At 41.0% G+C, this 20,070-nt stretch overlaps 1 long non-coding RNA gene across 2 annotated transcripts; it reads right to left on the minus strand.

The window, feature by feature from the left end:
* Positions 1-546: 546 nt before the first annotated feature.
* LOC110904186 lies at positions 547-18,470 on the minus strand. 2 transcript variants are annotated; one of them, XR_002572396.2, is made up of 4 exons: positions 18,385-18,470; positions 17,793-17,846; positions 992-1,045; positions 547-685 (listed from the first exon to the last, which is right to left on the minus strand). It is a non-coding gene; the product is annotated as an uncharacterized LOC110904186 (long non-coding RNA). The 2 variants fall into 2 exon arrangements; XR_002572390.2 differs by lacking the exons at positions 17,793-17,846; positions 18,385-18,470 and adding an exon at positions 1,584-1,711 and having other exon boundaries at positions 554-685.
* Positions 18,471-20,070: the final 1,600 nt, after the last annotated feature.

Consider the following 20,070-nt stretch of genomic DNA (forward strand, 5'->3'; position numbering starts at 1 on the left):
CCCTAAAATAGGGTGAATTCGACAAAATTCGAGCAATTTTGAATGTTAAAATGTGAAAATTTCGTTGACGAGCTCGATTTCGCAAAACTCGCCTTTTTAAGGCGTTTGTATGTAAAGTTGTATTGTTTGTCGCTAGTTAAACGCTAAAACCGAGTTTTAACCATTTCGCCACTTTAAATTTCCATTTCCATACCCTTCGCCCAAGCCTAACGTTAAAACCCGTAAAGACCTCTTGATTTGCACTTTTTCACATGTTAGTTGGTGGAGACGAGATCTTATGACAAGCTTATGATATTACACATTTCATTGACGAGGCATTGAGTGTTTACACATACTGTAACGTCCATATTCTTTTTAATTTACTAAAATAATTACACATTATTTCTAACAAAATTTGGGCATGACCCATTCGTTTTAGGAGTGGACCCCTGTTTTTCACATTCAAGATATAGATTTAGCGTGACGCTTTTAAAAAGGGACATATTATATACCATCAAACGACTTGACACGCATACGAAATTTGATAAGTTCAAAATACATACAAGTACTAAGTTTATAACTACTAGACTTAACCAAAATGACCAAAATATTGAGTGTTGTCTTCATTACAAAAGTAGCGGAGCGTAGAGCGGTCTTGAAGTGTGTTCATTCCGGGCGAAGCATGTAAACTAAACATGAGATTTACCTACATGGTCACAACAATGAAAGCTCGTTAGAACTAAATTTCTTTCTTTACACCAAAGAGTCCAACTCACTAACTTATAGCCATTATTACATTCGCAATTTGAGCCTTACTACATACTTTCATTCTTGCACAGTAATATGTTCCAAAAAGGAACGCCATGCCTTTCCTTCTAGTCTTTCAATTTCATCATTCGACCCGTTCATAAAAGGGTCCATACATATACTTCTTTCTTACTCGATTAAAGTTAACACATGTAATGTTAAACATATTGTTATAATAGAACCATAAATTGTACAAGAATCGTACCTCGGTCTTGATTCCCTTGTTGCTTCACTTGACTCGAACTTTCTTCCTTAACGCCTACATATAACCATTCATTCTTTTAATTTATGTTTCATACTCATTTACACGTATCAATCGATAAAACATCATACAATTTACTCATGCTTCATAAACATATTCAATTCACATAAAGTTTGTGGCTTACAAGGCTAACATTTTCATTGAGGCATTTTGTCAAACACTTGGTGTGCACATTATTAACAAAGCACAAGGTACAAGTATTTATAGCATAATCCTACATGTTCCCTTTTCTAGTATAACAAGAACAATCGAATTCACATATTTCTTTCATCCTACCTTAACTTATCTAATTTCTCTATCACATTCAGATTATGTATCAATTCACCTCCATAAGCATATTATCATAATTCATCATGTTCATCTTTTTCCTACAACAAGTGGGTATGAACCCTAATCATCCAAACAATCAAAATTAAACAAAATCCTCAGTCTATTATGAATTCCTAACTCACAATTACACAAGATTGCCACATAAATTCATGATTGGGTTAAAACCCACTTTCTACAAATCACCAAATCAGAATTTTTGACTTACCTTGTGTTGAACAAGCTTAGATAGTTAAAGATTGGAGCTCATGCATCAATTTAGGCCCTTAATTCCTTCCTAATCTTGTGATTTTCTGAAAGTTAGGGTTTGTTCTTGGCCTCTGCTCTCTTGATCGATCCCACAAACACACCAGAATGTGTGTTTGTGTTTTCCCTTTATCTTTTATTTGTTTTAATCAAACTTTCATTCTTTTTAATCAAGTTTAGTCCCTACACTTACTTAGTTTGTTCATTTATCATATAACCTTCCTTCTAGTCAATTACTAGTGTAACTACTTAACTAGGTTAAATATAACATGTCTAGACATTTCAAATAACATAAATAAATTGCATATTTTGGTGTTACAAGTCTACCCCCCTTAAAAGAGGTTTCGTCCCCGAAACCTTAATACGTACCAAATAATGTCGGGTAGAACTTCCTCATTTCATCTTCTAACTCCCAAGTAAGGTCTGATCCTTTCCGATGTTGCCATTGTACCAAGACTTGCTTAATAGTTTTGTTCCGAAGGTGCGTTACCTTGGAATCCTTGATAGCTATCGCTCTCTCAATATAATTCAATTTTTCATCCAATTCAATATCGTCAAGGGGCACATAAGCCGTCTCATCCGCTAAACACTTTCTTAATTGTGACACATGAAATGTGTCATGTATTCCATCTAAAGTTGGCAGTAATTCCAACCGATATGCTACCTTCCCAACCCGGGCTAAAATCTTGAAAGGTCCAATGTAGCGGGGACCTAGCTTTCCTCGCTTACGGAAACGGATTATACCTTTCCATGGAGAAACCTTTAATAACACATAATCACCTATTTGAAATTCGATGGGTCGCCTCCTTCGATCTGCATAGGCCTTTTGTCGATCTTGAGCCACTTTTAAACGGGCTCGCACAAGATCGATCTTTTCCTTAGTTTTAGCCACTACGTCATTGGGTGCAATTTCTCTCTGCCCCACCTCTCCCCAACAAATTGGAGTTCTACACTTCCTTCCATACAACAATTCATACGGTGCCATTCGAATGCCGTTATGGTAGCTATTGTTGTATGAAAATTCCACTAACGGCAAGTGGTCATCCCAACTTCCCCCGAAGTCTATCACACATGCTCGCAGCATGTCGATAAGTGTTTGAATGGTTCGCTCGGACTGACCATCCGTTTGGGGGTGGTAGGCGGTACTGAAATGTAATTTTGTACCCATACTTTCATGAAAACCTTGCCAATATCGAGATGTGAACCGGGTATCTCGATCTGACACAATGGATACAGGAACTCCGTGTCGTGATATTATCTCGTTAACATAGATCTCCGCCATCTTTTCAGAAGAGAAAGCTTCCCGAATGGGTAAGAAGTGCGCGCTCTTGGTGAGGCGGTCTACGATCACCCATATAGCATCGTGACCTTTCCTTGTCTTAGGAATCTTGGTCACTAGGTCCATCGTCAATTCTTCCTATTTCCATACCGAAATCTCTAACGGTTGCAACCTCCCGTATGGTTTCTGATGTTCTGCCTTCACTTGCAAACACGTCAAACATTTTGCAACATACTTGACGATATCACGTTTCATACCGGGCCACCAATAACTTTTCTTCAAGTCCAAATACATTTTTGTAGCTCCAGGATGAACCGAGAATCGGGATTTGTGAGCTTCTTCGAGTAATACACCCTTTGCTTTGCTAAACCGAGGTATCCAAATACGACCATACATGATTTTAATTCCATCGGATCTCTCTTCGAATTTATCCACAAACCCCTTTGTTCTTTCCTTTTTAGAATCCATTCCGCTTAGTGACTTGATTTGGGCTTCTTTAACCATTTTGAGAAATCGAGGTGTAATTACAATCTTCATGGACTTTACTTGAATTGGAGGCGGGTAATCCTTTCGGCTCAGGGCATCGGCCACTACATTAGCTTTACCCGGATGATAAAGGATCTCACAATCATAATCTTTAAGAAGTTCTAACCACATTCGTTGCCTCATATTTAATTCCCTTTGCTCGAAAAAGTATTTAAGGATTTTGTGGTCAGAATAAATAGCACTTTTCGTACCGTATAGATAGTGCCTCCATATCTTTAAAGCAAACACTACTGCAGCTAACTCCAAGTCATGGGTTGGATAATTACTTTCGTGTGACTTCAATTGCCTAGAAGCATAGGCAATGACTCTACCCCTTTGCATCAAAACACATCCCAACCCTTGGTGTGACGCATCCGTAAACACCACCAAGTCTTCCGTTCCATCAGGTAAGGTTAGTACCGGGGAACTCGACAGCTTTTCTTTCAAGGTTTGAAACGCCCTCTCTTGATCTGCACCCCATGAAAACATCTCATCCTTCTTGGTTAACTTGGTCAACGGCAAGGCCAATTTAGAAAAGTCTTGGATAAACCTCCTATAATAGCCTGCTAAACCCAAAAAGCTTCTTACTTCACTCGGGTTCCTGGGAGGTACCCATTTCATAACGGCTTCCACCTTTGACGGGTCTACTAAGATACCATCCGCATTAATCACGTGACCGAGAAATTGTACCTCTCTAAGCCAAAAAGCACACTTGGAGAATTTCGCGTACAATTTCTCCTTGCGAAGTACTTCAAGAACTTCACGTAAATGGCATGCATGTTCAACTTTACTTCGGGAATAAACCAGGATGTCATCGATAAAAACTATAACGAATTTGTCTAACATAGGCCGACAAACTCGATTCATAAGATCCATGAACGCGACAGGCGCGTTCGTTAATCCAAAGGACATTAATAAGAACTCGTAATGCCCGTATCGCGTTCTAAAAGCCGTTTTCGCCACATCCTCATCTCGCACTCTTAACTGATGGTACCTGGACCGCAAATCTATTTTTGAAAACCAATTTGCCCCTTGTAACTGATCGAAGAGATCATCAATTCGGGGCAATGGGTATCTGTCACACCCCCAAAATCCACCCGCGGAGTATCACCGCTTGGGAGCGTGACTGACCAGGATCAAGCCACCAATCATATGGAACATTGTATAAAGTAAAAGTAATTGCAATATAAACCAAACCAAATCCATATGAAAGGTGTTTCCAAAAACATAAGTAAGATATCATTGTTTAGCGGAAGCGTATAATCAAAACCCAACATTATTAAGTACGAAATGTCATGAGTGTTTAATAAGATAATCACGATCCAAGCCCACAACGACCTGCTCCTCCCTGTGCAAGCTCCATATATCTAACGACCTGCAAGGCATGTAACAGAGGATCAACAACTAGTTGAGCGAGTTCACAGAAAGTAAATGCGTAATAGTAAGTTCGTATGCAACAGGTGGCTCTACTGGGCCGTTAGTACGTTCTATTGGTGGGGGCTTCCCATGTTGTATAACCACTAGACTACTCGTAACCATAAGTATCCTTCACAACCGAGGATAGTAGTGAGTATAAGTACACGTAGGTTTTACGTGTGTATCCTTCACAACCGAGGATAGTAGTAAGTATAAATGCACGTAGGTTTTACGTGTGTATCCTTCACAACCGAGGATAGTAGTAAGTATAAATCTACGTAGATTGTAAGTATGTGTCCTGCACAACCGAGGACAGTGAATAGCATAAGTATGTGTCCTGCACAACCGAGGACAGTGGTATGGTAGTCTAGTAACAGTGTATCTAGTCAATCTCATTCCTTTAATCCCATTCCCAAGCCCTTGGGAATCCCATGCCTTAGTAAGGGTGTGAACTCACCTTGGTTTGCTCGGTATGTTATTGCTTCTAGGATTAATTAACTGTCTAAGTCCGTTACACACGACCTAGGATGCATTGCACATAAATCCAAGATAAGTGTTGACGTCCAATTAGGGTTTACAGGTTCTTGATGCTCAAACAGTAACTTACATAATCATATCACACAGTAGTATGCAGTTATTGTTTCATACAGTATACAGGGTTTTGAATTCAGCATTGTAACCATTATAAGTATCTCAAACTATAATAGCATCAACGATAGTCACACTAGGTATCACATGAAATCAAGGTAACACTGTATCTAAATCATAAAAGTCGGAAACAACAACGCAACTAAAAGGTCAGGCAACAGTTCCAAGCCAAGAAGTTCGGACCAAAGGTTATCAATCATGAAGGTTGAATTAACATACAACAAACTTGGACTATGTACATGTGGCCAACAAAACTCGGATATGCATCATCATCAAAAAGTCGGACTTAACCCCCACACAATGAAACTCGGACATGGGCCTTCTAAACTCGGACCATGTGTGTGGGGATCTTCCTTGCTTAAACTCGGACAAAGGGGAAACATGGCCACAAACTCGGACAAGGGGTCCCCCCTTTAAACTCGGACTTCCCATTTCATTCAAATAATTCGGGCATAGCCCCTTACCAAGAAACTCGGACCTTGTGAGCTTCTCAAACTCGGACCAAGGCCCAAAACTCGGACCCCTTGAGTAAGAAACAAGGTCGGACAGATTTGGCACACAAGCTCGGACCAAGGCACTCTTTAAACTCGGGTAACCATTTATATTAAAGGTCGGACAAGATTACATATATAATGATTCTCGGACATGACATCTATATATAGATAAACTCGGGCTTGATAAGCTATTCAAAACTCAGACTATATAATTTGCATAAAGCTCGGACCAGACATCATGTTATTATAAACTCAGACATATGTTTTCACAAACTCTGGGCAACATTAATCATATGAATCGTAAAGATTAAAGCAGTTACGTTTTCCATGTTTCATCATTCTAAAAACCCTAACTTCATACGCAATGACGGCAGAACATAACAAATCATCAAATGCTAATCAACAACAACAATTATCACAATGATAACCTACCCAGCATGTATCTAATCATGTCATAATCTCAACTATTCAAGATCAAATCACAGAATATCACATGAGAAACTAGGGTTTTCCATGAACACATAATCAAGAAATCTATAAACAATAATCATTTGATAGAATCAAGAAATCAACAAACAATAATCATTTACCTTGTGATGATCCTAGAGAAATGTGGAATCAAAAGTGATGATTAGCTTGTCAATGTTGATGGTGATGATTGCTATAGAGCCAAAGAAATGAAAGTACGTGCTTGGATTCTTGTGAGAGGTTTAGTGAATGATTTAGGGTTAAGTATAGTTTAAGTTCACTAATGTCCCTCTACACCCTTAACTAATATATTTTACTATAGTACACCATCTCAAATAGTTTCACAGTTTCACCACCAAGTTTATACATTTGACAAGTTTATCACAATTAACACATAGTCATGCACAATCACACAACACACCTCATTGTATCAAAACATATACAATTCCATAACAACTAATTGTGAAATCAATCGACTAAATAATACAAGAACGTGCAATAAATGCGAAATAGAAATCTTGGAATTTCGAGTTGTCACATTATCCCCAACTTAAAAGAAATTTCGTCCCGAAATTTGGTACGCACTCACTGAGGAAGCTAGGTAAGCCGTAGTGTTCACTGGTTTTCCTGGGGTGTCACATCATCCCCCCGTTGATTTGGAATTTCGTCCCGAAATTCAGTAGTAGTAGCTTCAGCCTCAGTAGTGGTTGCATTGGTTCCGAATAACTGGGGGTACTTTCCTTTCATTTGGTCTTCGCGTTCCCAGGTGTTCTCTGGGCCACGTCGGGAGTTCCAACGAACTCGAACAAGAGGGATTCTCTTGTGTTTGAGGACCTTAACATCCCGGTCCGTGATTTCAAATGGCTCCTCGACGAACTGCAACCGCTCGTTGATAGTGAGTTCCTTAAAAGGAACTATGAGGGTCTCATCTGATAGACATTTCTTCAGATTCGACACGTGAAATACATTGTGAACTGCACCGAGTTCAGCTGGTAGGTTCAGTCTGTAGGCTACTGGGCCTATTCTTTCAGTGATTTCGAACGGTCCAACATATCGTGGATTAAGTTTGCCGCGTTTACCAAATCGAACCACACCCTTCCAGGGTGAAACTTTTAATAAAACCCGGTCCCCAACCTGAAATTCCAATGGCCTCTTTCGCTTATCCGCGTAGGCTTTCTGACGGTCGCGTGCTGCCGCCATGCGTTGTCGTATCTGTGCAATCTTTTCTGTGGCGTCCACTACAATCTCTGGACCCGTGATCTGACTATCCCCCACCTCTGCCCAACAGAGAGGTGACCGGCATTTACGCCCGTACAATGCCTCGAATGGAGCGGCTTGTATACTGGTATGATAACTGTTATTGTATGAGAACTCCACCAAAGGGAGATGCTTTTCCCAGCCGTTGCCGAAATCGATAACGCATGCACGAAGCATGTCTTCAAGAGTTTGGATTGTTTGCTCAGACTGCCCATCTGTCTGAGGATGATATGCTGTGCTCATGTCTAATCGTGAGCCGAAGGATTTGTGCATCGCTTGCCATAGCTCTGACGTGAATCGTGCATCCCGATCCGATATGATGGAGATGGGCACTCCGTGCCTCGAAACAACTTCTTTAAGATAGATGTCTGCGAGAGTGGAGAACTTATCCGTTTCCTTTATAGCTAGAAAGTGTGCAGACTTGGTGAGTCGATCCACGATTACCCATATAGTATCATTCCCACGCTGGGATCTAGGTAAGCCCGTAACGAAATCCATGGAAATTTCTTCCCATTTCCACTGTGGTATCCTGGGTTGTTGCAGTAGACCTGCGGGTTTCTGATATTCAACCTTGACTCTCGCACAGGTCAAGCACTTGCCAACATAGGTGGCGATGTGGGCTTTCATACTTGGCCACCAGTATGTTGTTTTGATATCGTGGTACATTTTATCCGCCCCTGGGTGTACAGAGTAGCGAGACTTGTGCGCTTCGTCCATCACAAGCTCTCGTAGACCGCCATAAAGTGGGACCCAAATACGCCCCGTTACATAGTAGGCGCCGTCTTCCTTTTGTTCCATGCGTTGCCTTGAGCCGCGTAAGGCTTCAGCCATGACGTTTTCGGGTTTCAATGCTTCTATCTGAGCAGCTCGTATCTGTGCAGGAAGACTGGACTGAATAGTAAGCTGTAGCGCTCGCACGCGCTTAGGTAAGGTGTCTTTCCGACTAAGGGCGTCGGCCACAACGTTGGCCTTGCCTGGATGATACTTGATAGCGCATTCGTAATCATTAAGCAGTTCGACCCATCGTCGTTGACACATATTCAATTCCTTCTGCTTGAAGATATGCTCGAGACTCCTGTGATCGGTGTAAATTGTGCACTTGGTACCGTACAGGTAGTGTCGCCATATCTTAAGCGCAAAAACAACAGCTCCCAGCTCTAAATCGTGCGTCGTGTAGTTCCGTTCATGAACCTTGAGTTGACGAGAGGCGTAGGCAATAACTTTATCCCGCTGCATCAATACACAACCAAGCCCCTGTATCGATGCGTCACAATAAACCACGAAGTCATCCGTGCCCTCGGGCAGTGAGAGGATAGGTGCGCTGCATAGTCTATCCTTCAGGTACTGAAAAGCAGTTTCCTGCGTATTACCCCATCTGTAAACGACACCTTTCTGTGTCAGCATAGTAAGTGGCTGCGCGATCTTGGAGAAGTCTTTGATAAACCGCCTGTAGTATCCCGCCAAACCCAGGAATTGGCGTATTTCTGTTGGTGTACGCGGTGCCGGCCAGTTTCTGATTGACTCTACCTTGGATGGATCGACATGAATCCCATCCCTGTTCACCACATGGCCTAAGAAGTGGACTTCACGAAGCCAGAAGTCACATTTTGAAAATTTGGCGTACAGTTGTTCCTTTCGAAGAAGTTCGAAGATAAGACGTAAGTGCTGCTCGTGTTCTTCCTGACTCTTGGAGTAGATTAGAATGTCGTCAATGAAGACAATGACGAACTTGTCAAGATAAGGTTTGCACACCCTGTTCATAAGATCCATGAAGACTGCAGGCGCGTTCGTAAGCCCGAATGGCATGACAAGAAACTCGTAGTGGCCGTAACGAGTTCTGAAAGCGGTTTTGGAGACGTCCTCATCCCGGACTCTCAGCTGATGATAACCCGACCTCAAATCTATCTTGGAGTAATAACACGACCCTTGCAACTGGTCGAATCAGTCGTCAATGCGTGGAAGAGGATAACGGTTCTTCACCGTCACCTTGTTGAGTTCACGGTAGTCGATGCACATTCTGAACGTACCATCTTTCTTCTTCACAAATAACACTGGAGCTCCCCAAGGCGAGGTGCTTGGACGAATAAAGCCCTTTTCCAAGAGCTCTTGTAGCTGCTTAGACAGTTCTTCCAGTTCGGTTGGAGCTAAACGATACGGTGCGCGGGCTATTGGTGCTGCTCCAGGTGCCAACTCAATCTGAAACTCGACTTGACGATGAGGCGGTAAACCAGGTAAATCTTCAGGAAACACCTGAGGAAAGTCACGCACAACTGGAATATCCTCCAGCTTCTTTTCCTTTGCTGATGCGTCAGTGACAAGTGCCAGAATTGCAGTGTGACCCTTTCGTAAACATTTCTGAGCCTTCAAGAAAGAAATGATGCCAACCACAGCACCACTCTTGTCGCCTTGAACTTCGAGAGGTTCTTCACTAGAACGAGGAATGCGAATAACTTTTTCCTTGCATAAGATCTCCGCGTGATGTTGGGGTAACCAATCCATACCGATGACGACGTCGAAACTACCCAAAACTATGGGTATAAGATCAATCGAGAAAGTCTGACCCGCTAGTACAATACTACAACCCTTGACTACATGTGCGGCTTCTACACTTTTACCATTGGCTAGTTCTACGACGTGTTTGGTGTTTAGGGGTGTTGGTGTACGTTTTAACAATTTACCCATTTTCAAGGACATATAACTTGTATCAGCACCCGAATCAAATAAGACAGTAACGTAAATATCGTCGAGAAGAAACTTACCCATAACCACATTGGGATCATTCACTGCATCTCCTCGACCCAACACAAAAGCACGACCACGAGCTTCATTGCCATTGTTGTTCCCACCATTGTTGTGGTTGTTGTTGTTCCCGTTGCCCTGGTTGTTGTTGTTGTTCTGGTTCCTGTTCAGCTGAGGGCAGTGCCTTTTGAAGTGACCCTCTGCACCGCAATGAAAACACCCTTTGTTGCCCTGCTGCTGATTCTGCTGTGCTTGGGACTGCTGCTGATTCTGGTTCGCAGGTCGAGGGCTTCTACAATCTTTGGCCTCATGACCCATCTTGAGGCATCTTTGACAGCGACCCTTATTACACTGGCCACTGTGGTGCTTGTTGCAGACACTTCGGGAGGTTTCCTCGATATCCCCCTGTCTGTGGCTGCCTGAGGAGTGCTGACTGGGACTCTGGTAACTGTCTGTCTTTCGTTGCTGAGCTTGTGACTGCACTGAAGCTGACCCCTTGCTAGAATCCCCATCCCATTTTCTCTTGCTTTCACTGGGAGTAGCAAGTGTAGTAGAAGCAGTAGCGGTAGCAGTAGCGCTGATACGCTTTGGCAGTCTGTTCTGATCCACTGCCTGATCTGTGATGCGGTGAGCGAGGCGCTGAATAGCCTGAATGTTGTCAAGATTAGCCGATGTTACGTGGCTCTGGATTTCTGGCGCCAAACCCTTGAAATACAACTCAATACGCTTGTATGGAGGGTCCACCATGGTTGGACATAGCACAGCCAACTCGTTCGATCTCTTGGTGTAAGCCTCGATTTCTGACCCAGTCATCTTCAAATGATAAAACTCATCCTCCAGCTTGTTGATGTCTTCCCGTGTACAGTACTCACGCTTAATCAATTCCTTGAAGTCATTCCAAGGGGTGGCGTTAGCAGCTGCCAACCCTAGGATCTGCACCTGCGCGTTCCACCAAGTTAACGCGATCCCTTCCAAAGTACCAGTGGCAAACTTAACCCTGCGAGCCTCAGGGCATTCACACATCTCGAGCACAGACTCGAGCTTTTCAAACCAGTGGAGGAGTCCAACCGCTCCTTCAGTGCCACTGAACGTGCTAGGGCGACAATCCATGAAATTCTTGAAAGTGCAGACAGGCTGCTGTGCGTGCTGACCTATTGTGTACGAATAGGACAAAGTTAAATACGAGAATTAATGTAGGATCTAAAGATCCTAGTGTGCGTCTATACTGCAGGGTATACTACCTGCTTGAGCAGCTGCAAGTGCCGCAGCAACTTGAGCTTGAACGAGAGCCTCTAGCTGGGCTTGAGTCATATTAATACGTCCGGCCATTGATCTTCACATCAAAAGCAACATAGGTGAGAAAGGTTCGCGGATAGTGTGATGACAGAAGAGTGTAAGCACGTAAGTGTTCTCAAGCAATAACAAGTAGTGAGCAAAGTAATGTAAGCATACTACGAGCAAAGTTCTATACAGTTCTAGCAAGCAGGTAATAAACATAAACCTTATTACCTAGTATGTCGAGTCTTGCACGTGGAGCGAAGCGTCGTTGTGGATCGTTGAGAGCACTGTTCTGGTTATAGTCTGGTTTTAATAAAAACGTTTTCCCATATTAAAACCAAGTTCTCTATAACCAATGGCTCTGATACCAATCTGTCACACCCCCAAAATCCACCCGCGGAGTATCACCGCTTGGGAGCGTGACTGACCAAGATCAAGCCACCAATCATATAGAACATTGTATAAAGTAAAAGTAATTGCAATATAAACCAAACCAAATCCATATGAAAGGTGTTTCCAAAAACATAAGTAAGATATCATTGTTTAGCGGAAGCGTATAATCAAAACCCAACATTATTAAGTACGAAATGTCATGAGTGTTTAATAAGATAATCACGATCCAAGCCCACAACGACCTGCTCCTCCCTGTGCAAGCTCCATATATCTAACGACCTGCAAGGCATGTAACAGAGGATCAACAACTAGTTGAGCGAGTTCACAGAAAGTAAATGCGTAATAGTAAGTTCGTATGCAACAGGTGGCTCTACTGGGCCGTTAGTACGTTCTATTGGTGGGGGCTTCCCATGTTGTATAACCACTAGACTACTCGTAACCATAAGTATCCTTCACAACCGAGGATAGTAGTGAGTATAAGTACACGTAGGTTTTACGTGTGTATCCTTCACAACCGAGGATAGTAGTAAGTATAAATGCACGTAGGTTTTAGGTGTGTATCCTTCACAACCGAGGATAGTAGTAAGTATAAATCTACGTAGATTGTAAGTATGTGTCCTGCACAACCGAGGACAGTGAATAGCATAAGTATGTGTCCTGCACAACCGAGGACAGTGGTATGGTAGTCTAGTAACAGTGTATCTAGTCAATCTCATTCCTTTAATCCCATTCCCAAGCCCTTGGGAATCCCATGCCTTAGTAAGGGTGTGAACTCACCTTGGTTTGCTCGGTATGTTATTGCTTCTAGGATTAATTAACTGTCTAAGTCCGTTACACACGACCTAGGATGCATTGCACATAAATCCAAGATAAGTGTTGACGTCCAATTAGGGTTTACAGGTTCTTGATGCTCAAACAGTAACTTACATAATCATATCACACAGTAGTATGCAGTTATTGTTTCATACAGTATACAGGGTTTTGAATTCAGCATTGTAACCATTATAAGTATCTCAAACTATAATAGCATCAACGATAGTCACACTAGGTATCACATGAAATCAAGGTAACACTATATCTAAATCATAAAAGTCGGAAACAACAACGCAACTAAAAGGTCAGGCAACAGTTCCAAGCCAAGAAGTTCGGACCAAAGGTTATCAATCATGAAGGTTGAATTAACATACAACAAACTTGTACTATGTACATGTGGCCAACAAAACTCGGATATGCATCATCATCAAAAAGTCGGACTTAACCCCCACACAATGAAACTCGGACATGGGCCTTCTAAACTCGGACCATGTGTGTGGGGATCTTCCTTGCTTAAACTCGGACAAAGGGGAAACATGGCCACAAACTCGGACAAGGGGTCCCCCCTTTAAACTCGGACTTCCCATTTCATTCAAATAATTCGGGCATAGCCCCTTACCAAGAAACTCGGACCTTGTGAGCTTCTCAAACTCGGACCAAGGCCCAAAACTCGGACCCCTTGAGTAAGAAACAAGGTCGGACAGATTTGGCACACAAGCTCGGACCAAGGCACTCTTTAAACTCGGGTAACCATTTATATTAAAGGTCGGACAAGATTACATATATAATGATTCTCGGACATGACATCTATATATAGATAAACTCGGGCTTGATAAGCTATTCAAAACTCAGACTATATAATTTGCATAAAGCTCGGACCAGACATCATGTTATTATAAACTCAGACATATGTTTTCACAAACTCTGGGCAACATTAATCATATGAATCGTAAAGATTAAAGCAGTTACGTTTTCCATGTTTCATCATTCTAAAAACCCTAACTTCATACGCAATGACGGCAGAACATAACAAATCATCAAATGCTAATCAACAACAACAATTATCACAATGATAACCTACCCAGCATGTATCTAATCATGTCATAATCTCAACTATTCAAGATCAAATCACAGAATATCACATGAGAAACTAGGGTTTTCCATGAACACATAATCAAGAAATCTATAAACAATAATCATTTGATAGAATCAAGAAATCAACAAACAATAATCATTTACCTTGTGATGATCCTAGAGAAATGTGGAATCAAAAGTGATGATTAGCTTGTCAATGTTGATGGTGATGATTGCTATAGAGCCAAAGAAATGAAAGTACGTGCTTGGATTCTTGTGAGAGGTTTAGTGAATGATTTAGGGTTAAGTATAGTTTAAGTTCACTAATGGCCCTCTACACCCTTAACTAATATATTTTACTATAGTACACCATCTCAAATAGTTTCACAGTTTCACCACCAAGTTTATACATTTGACAAGTTTATCACAATTAACACATAGTCATGCACAATCACACAACACACCTCATTGTATCAAAACATATACAATTCCATAACAACTAATTGTGAAATCAATCGACTAAATAATACAAGAACGTGCAATAAATGCGAAATAGAAATCTTGGAATTTCGAGTTGTCACAGTATCGGTTTTTCACCGTCAGCTTATTCAACTCTCGGTAATCGATGCACATGCGCATCGAACCATCTTTCTTTTTGACAAAAAGTACAGGCGCTCCCCATGGCGACACACTCGGGCGTATAAATCCCTTGTCGAGCAATTCTTGTATTTGTACCGTTAACTCCCGCATTTCAGTTGGGGCCAACCTATAAGGAGCCTTGGCTACAGGTTTGGCATCGGGATACAATTCAATCTTAAAATCCACTTCACGTTCCGGCGGAAGCCCCAGCAAATCTTCCGGAAAAACATCGAGAAACTCGTTCACGACTTCAACCTCTTCTATCTTAGGGGTATTCTGCATAGTATCCACCACGTAAGTTAGAAATGCCTTGCTTCCATTTCGTACGTACTTGTATGCTTGGACTATAGAACAAAGCTTCGAATTGATATTCCTTTCCCCTTGTATGCTTACTCGTTTTCCTCCCGATGTTAACACGTGAATCACCTTCTTCTCACATTGAATTTCGGCCTGATGTTTAGCTAGCCAATCCATGCCAACTATAACCTTAAATTCCCCCAATATCATGGGAATAAGGTCAATGGCAAACTTCTCGTCTTCAATGATTATTTCACAATTTCTACGAACTTCGTGCAACAAATAACTCTTACTATCGGCTATCTCTACTTCTAATGGTACATGAATTCTTTCGATTCTAAAAGAGGGGTGTGACACTAGTTCACTTGATACAAACGATCTACTGGCACCAGTATCAAATAACACGTACGTAAGCATCGAGTTCATTGAGAATATACCTGATACAACATTCGGGTGGTCCTTCGCTTCTTCGGTTGTGATCTGAAACATCCTCCCCTTAGCTCTTGGGGCTTCCTCCTTTGTTGCTTCCTTATCGGTTTTCTGTTGAAGCTTGGGACACTCAGCCTTAATATGACCTGGTTGGAAACAGTTGTAACACGTTCTGGAAGGATTAGGACACCTATAGTATGGGTGTCCCTCTTGACCACAATTGTAACAGCCCTTCTTCCCTTTCAAACACTCCCCCGTGTGTAACTTTCTGCACGTTTTGCATTTCGGAATACTACCCTTCGCCTTATCCTTCTTGCTTTGATCTTGAAATTTTGGGTTCTTTGAAGGGCTCGAGCTGGAAACATTCTCAGATACTCTCTTTTCACCTCTTTCTGCCTGTCTTCTTATTTCAATCTCCCTATCTTGGGCCAAGTCAATGAGCTCATTCAAAGTTTCACATTTAGCGGGATTTATGAACTCCCGGTACTCAGCCTTCAACATACCGTAATAACGGTTTATCTTCATTCTTTCCGTTCCTGCTATATCCTTACAGAACTTCAGCTTGTCAAGGAAAACGTTGGTAATTTCATCAATGGTTTCATCTTTCTGACGAAGATGTAAGAAATCTTCTTGGATCTTGTCAATGGCAGATTGCGGACAGTGGTACTTTAGAAAAGGTTCCTTGAACTCTTGCCATGTCAAGACTTGAACTTTTTCTTTCCCAATCTCTTTACTATAAACATCCCACCAATCTTTAGCTCGGAGTTGTAGCAAACCGGTGGCGAACATCACTTGATCCTCCTTTTCACAATGACTCCTTATGAACACCGCTTCCGTACTTGCAATCCACCTTTCACATGCTATAGGATCAATTTCTCCTTTGAATGGTAACGGGTTGCAAGCCATAAATTCTTTGTATGTGCATTTGCGAGTTCCTTTCCTTCCTTGCACTTCACTAATCATTCCCTTCAACTCGTCCATCTTACTCGCCATCATTGATTCTATCACTTCCAGCACATGACTTTCTACTTCTTGGGCTAAATGAGGAATACTTGCTTGCATTGCCCTTCCAATCTCTTCCGAGATCATAGTTTTCAGCTGTTCTTGTCGTGTCGCTTCATCCTCATTCGTATCCGTCATCTACACATAAGCATCATTCCTTATTTCAAGCATTCAATCATCCTTTCCATCATATAATCATTCTAATAGTACATAACTTCCTTTGAAAGTTAACATTCATGCATACTATCATTCTTTAGAGTCTTATTATAACGCTTGCAATACTTCACGTATGATAGAAAACATTAAGCAGAACATCACAATTGAAATAGGCTGAAAACAGTCTCCACCGTAAGTTACGGTGTCACCGTAACTTACGGTGGCATTATTTTTCTTATGGTGCAAAACTACTGTTTTATGGTAGAGGAGTTTTGTCCCAGTGTCTACCGTAAGCTACGGTAGCCACCGTAGCTTACGGTGACGCCCAGCACACTATGAAAATTTTCTTATTTGCAGCCATCTTTCCGACCCGTTTTACCCTTTACTAATCCGTTTCATCCCAAACCCTTTCACATCATCCCGTAATGATTTCCCTAGCATTCCATAATGTTTCATAACCAAATTATTCATAATGCAAAAATTCAAACTTTAAAGGTACTTACTTACTTCGCGCCGCGGAACGAACACACACTTCACATGAGCTTTCGGTTTGAGTTCAAGCATTCGATGCTCAAATCCCTCAAACCTATGCTCTGATACCAACTTGTAACGTCCAAAATTTTCTTTTTAATTTACTAAAATAATTACACATTATTTCTAACGAAATTTGGGCATGACCCATTCGTTTTAGGAGTGGACCCCTGTCTTTCACATTCAAAATATAGATTTAGCGTGACGCTTTTAAAAAGGGACATATTATATACCATCAAACGACTTGAAACGCATACGAAATTTGATAAGTTCAAAATACATAGAAGTACTAAGTTTATAACTACTAGACTTAACCAAAATGACCAAAATATTGAGTGTTGTCTTCATTACAAAAGTAGCGGAGCGTAGAGCGGTCTTGAAGTGTGTTCATTCCGGGCGAAGCATGTAAACTAAACATGAGATTTACCTACATGGTCACAACAATGAAAGCTCGTTAGAACTAAATTTCTTTCTTTACACCAAAGAGTCCAACTCACTAACTTATAGCCATTATTACATTCGCAATTTGAGCCTTACTACATACTTTCATTCTTGCACAGTAATATGTTCCAAAAAGGAATGCCATGCCTTTCCTTCTAATCTTTCAATTTCATCATTCGACCCGTTCATAAAAGGGTCCATACATATACTTCTTTCTTACTCGATTAAAGTTAACACATGTAATGTTAAACATATTGTTATAATAGAACCATAAATTGTACAAGAAGCGTACCTCGGTCTTGATTCCCTTGTTGCTTCACTTGACTCGAACTTTCTTCCTTAACGCCTACATATAACCATTCATTCTTTTAATTTATGTTTCATACTCATTTACACATATCAATCGATAAAACATCATACAATTTACTCATGCTTCATAAACATATTCAATTCACATAAAGTTTACGGCTTACAAGGCTAACATTTTCATTGAGGCATTTTGTCAAACACTTAGTGTGCACATTATTAACAAAGCACAAGGTACAAGTATTTATAGCATAATCCTACATGTTCCCTTTTCTAGTATAACAAGAACAATCGAATTCACATATTTCTTTCATCCTACCTTAACTTATCTAATTTCTCTATCACATTCAGATTATGTATCAATTCACCTCCATAAGCATATTATCATAATTCATCATGTTCATCTTTTTCCTACAACAAGTGGGTATGAACCCTAATCATCCAAACAATCAAAATTAAACAAAATCCTCAGTCTATTATGAATTCCTAACTCACAATTACACAAGATTTCCACATAAATTCATGATTGGGTTAAAACCCACTTTCTACAAATCACCAAATCAGAATTTTCGACTTACCTTGTGTTGAACAAGCTTAGATAGTTAAAGATTGGAGCTCATGCATCAATTTAGGCCCTTAATTCCTTCCTAATCTTGTGGTTTTCTGAAAGTTAGGGTTTGTTCTTGGCCTCTGCTCTCTTGATCGATCCCACAAACACACCAGAATGTGTGTTTGTGTTTTCCCTTTATCTTTTATTTGTTTTAATCAAACTTTCATTCTTTTTAATCAAGTTTAGTCTCTACACTTACTTAGTTTGTTCATTTATCATATAACCTTCCTTCTAGTCAATTACTAGTATAACTACTTAACTAGGTTAAATATAACATGTCTAGACATTTCAAATAACATAAATAAATTGCATATTTTGGGGTGTTACACATACACACTTTATGTATGTTTCATAAATAAAACCGAGTGTGTGTGAACATTGTGAGGTGTGTGAAGATTAAAATGCTAAGTCAATCGGAGTGAAGTCACATCTTTTTGGTTATCCATTCATATATTTGATTGTTCTTGTTTGGTTTGAATCATTTGATGTTGTCTTTTGAAAAACCGGCTAACCGTGTGTTTGTTTATTACTAGGTAATTTGTAAATACTCGTTTTCATTAGAAACTATCTTTTATTGCATTTTAGTTTAGCTTGCTTGAGGACAAGCAAGGTTCAAGTGTGGGGAGATTTGATATTCACCAATTTATACATATTTTTGTCCCCCATTTTATCCCCATTTTATGTGTTTTCGGCCGTAAAACTGTCATTCAGATACTTAACCAGGTATACTTTTGTTTACAGGCCTAAAACAACAGACCAGACAAGATGATAGTGAAAACGAGGATTTTCCAGGCGAAACGAATGAACTGCGAACATTCTGTGGAAAATTCTGACCTGGGCAAGTTGCACCCCCGTGCGGATGCGACAACAAGGCCCAGCTTGGCGTTGCACAGCCAGTGCAATCAGGAGTGCAACGAAATCTCAGGAACGCACCCCCATGCGGTTGGTGGCACCCCCGTGCGGATGCGACAACAAGGCTCAGCTCGGCGTTGCACACCCAGTGCAATCAGAAGTGCAACGAAATCTCGGGAACGCACACCCGTGCGATTGGTCGCACCCCGTGCGGATGCGACAACCAGCACCAGCTCGGATATGCACTACCAGTGCAGGTGCTCGTGCCACCCCAACCCCGGAAACACACGGTCGTGCAATATGAAGAACGGTCGTGCGAGACCGAAGACCAGTCAACTCTGCTGATGTCATGAACAGTAACTCCAATAATGCAAAAAGTGAACGGTCGTGCGATTGGTGTACGACCGTGCGACATCGAAAATATATAAAAAGCAAACAGAAACATTCTGTTCGTAACTCTGGAATTTTGGAGAGCAATTCAGGCGATTTTCAGGCTCCGGAGGCATTAGCTTTCACCCGGATTCAAGCCACATTGTCCCGTTTAGCTCAATTACTATCCGGATTCTCATTCTTATGCTTGTTTATGGTTTGGTTTCTTAAATCTTTCCATGTTTTTGTTAAGTTTCAAGCATTTAGATTGATTATTATGTATTAATGTAGGCCTTTGGGCAAAAACACAACAATCCCTTGCTTGATTATAGCCATTAGTATGTTAATCTTTGTTTGTAATGACATTTGGAAGTATTTTCTATGTTAATCTTTGATGATTAGTTTGCAACCTTGTTATTGATATTGATTTCTT

The sequence above is a fragment of the Helianthus annuus genome, chromosome 2 (assembly GCF_002127325.2).
Source record: "Helianthus annuus cultivar XRQ/B chromosome 2, HanXRQr2.0-SUNRISE, whole genome shotgun sequence".
NCBI lineage: Eukaryota > Viridiplantae > Streptophyta > Magnoliopsida > Asterales > Asteraceae > Helianthus > Helianthus annuus.